Raw genomic sequence first — 2,583 nt, forward strand, 5'->3', positions numbered from 1 at the left:
ATAGGATTTTACGAAGGCTGTTATTTTTTCTATATCCATATTTATGTGCATTTTTCTCTATCAAAACTCCTTACTTTAAAAAACGTTCAACATGCAATTTGTAGGATTTTCTCCTCGCTTTCTATTGATACTAAGAACGTAAAATTTGGAGTCATATAGAAATCATTATGTCCAAAATACTGAAGGGGCATCAAAGCTATCAACAAACCAAAGTTTTTATCTATCCAGAAGACTGAAGTGTAACTATAGTCTACTGAAGAATTTCTTCAGAAGACTAAAGAATTAGTTCAATCTACTGAATAATTTGCTGGAGAAATCCTGAAAAGGTAGTAGCACCTCAGAAGACTAAACCCCACTTCAGTCTTCTAACCCTATTTCCAAACTAAATTTTTCAATGTTTTAAAGTACTTCAAAATACTGAACTCGACACCTCAGTCTTTTGAACACCGTTAACGGACACATTTTTTAAAATTTTTTAAATTCAAATTCATATTTCTTGTGCTTCAAACTTTCTATAAACATGGGAAACACTCCACGTCACTATAGGAACACGAAATAGACTTGATTTCTCATCTATAAATAACCCCCCAAGGCTAAGGATTAAACAAACCAAGAAAATACAACAATCAAGCTTTCTTGCTCTCAAATCTCCCAATTCTCTCAAAGCTCTCTTGTGCAATCAATTTCAAAATTCCACTACTGATATTTTTCTGATTTAAAGGCCACGGTTGTTGTTTTATTAACAGAGTTTTACAACTAAGAAAGAACCCCATAATATCTTCTTGAGCTTCATCTTTCCGTATTGTGATTTTGATTGAAGTATATAGATTTAAATTGTACTAACGAGCTCTATATGAGAGCATCTCTTGTATACAAAGAATTTGTTCTTGTCTAGTAGTTTCTTTGACGATACCAGGTTGTTGGATCATTAGACCAAGCGTGGGGTATCACTCGAAAAGGCATCGCTCTAGCCTAGTGAAGGAGTGATCGAGTGTAGGGTATCACTTGGAGAGGCAATGCTCTAACCTACTTAAGGAGTGTTTAAGTTTGGGGTATCGCTTGTAAAAGGCTTTTACCACATGGAAAGGAATGGTATAGTGGAATCCTTAGGTGGTATTGGTCTAAGGCGAGGACGTAGGCTGGGGATAAGCCAAACCTCGTAAAAAATGTGGTGTCACTCTCTTTCCCCACTCTCTTTAATTTCCAGCATATATTAACTACGTGGTTGAATTTAATTTCTAATCATATACACTACATGGATTGGATATTAAATAAACTAAGGATTAATTTGATTTTGGGATTTGTGGAAATTGAAAGGAAGTACATTGGTTGATTAATACAAATTGCGGAAACCGTAAGGGAGTACTTTAATTGGTTAAAACTGAAGACTTATTAATTGAAAGTTTATTTAAAGTCCAAGATCTTGGAAGGAGTGTTGTGCTTCATATTGAGAAATCAAATCCATCAATACAGCAATTGAATTAGTTATATACATAGGGCTACAAACAAAAGTTGAGAATTACCAAGAAGGTGCTTATTATATCGTGATTTGGTATTTTGTGATTGAATACTTTGGTTGTTGATTGGTTGGTTGATTGTTTTGTTTACTTGTTATGTTGTTGAGTTGTGATTAGTTTGTGGATTGATTAAAGTAATTAAGTTCTTGCTACATATTTGATAAATCAATAAGAGGTCAAATAATTCATAAGAAGAATAAAAAGAAATTTTCATAACCCAATTCACCCCCTCCCCCTCTTGGGACAACTCCTTAACTTCCAATTGGTATCAGAGGCGGGTTGTAGCAAATCCTAACTAGTAGCTACATAAAGATTTATATGGCACACCTAGGAGTAGCTCCCTTTGGAGAGGGTCAATTCTCAACTAGACCTCACATCTTTTATGGTTTAAATTATACATTTTGGAAACAATGTATGAGAATATATATCCAAACTATTAGCTTTGGTGCAATCCCAAGAGGGGGTGAATTGGAGATTAAAAAATTTCCTTTTAGGTTCAACTAATCCAACAGTAGTATTACGCAACCTAGGGGCAGTCTAAATGTATATGAAATTGCACATATGATATATTAAACAATTTTTAGAACATACACCACCACAATTTCAGTATTTCTCAACCAAAAAGTAATTCTGTGCCAATCAGATATGCAATATATTCACAAGGAAATTTAAATCAAGCACAAAACCGAATATAATGTAAGAAATGTAAACTTGACACCGAATATGATATCGGGGTTTGGCCAATCCTGCTTACATCCCCACCTTGGCACACCCGCACAAGGATTACATTATAAGCTCACTTAACGGGTGGAGTGACACCTAAAAAATAAGTTCAATTAGGACAGGGCTGACCTCAACCTTTACAAACAATCCTTATCGGACTGGATTACCACCCCCTCAGGCCATGCCTGGAATACAACAGTATTTTCTCAATATAATTGGTACAGTGATTATGCTTCTTAGTAAAGCAAATATGTACCAAATGTAACCAATCAACTATACATCAACAGTATAAGAAATTGTAAGCTCTATGATGTGATTTTTGTGCAAGCAACACTCAACAAGA

The sequence above is a fragment of the Malania oleifera genome, chromosome 4 (genome assembly GCF_029873635.1).
Source record: "Malania oleifera isolate guangnan ecotype guangnan chromosome 4, ASM2987363v1, whole genome shotgun sequence".
Classification (NCBI taxonomy): Eukaryota; Viridiplantae; Streptophyta; class Magnoliopsida; order Santalales; family Ximeniaceae; genus Malania; species Malania oleifera.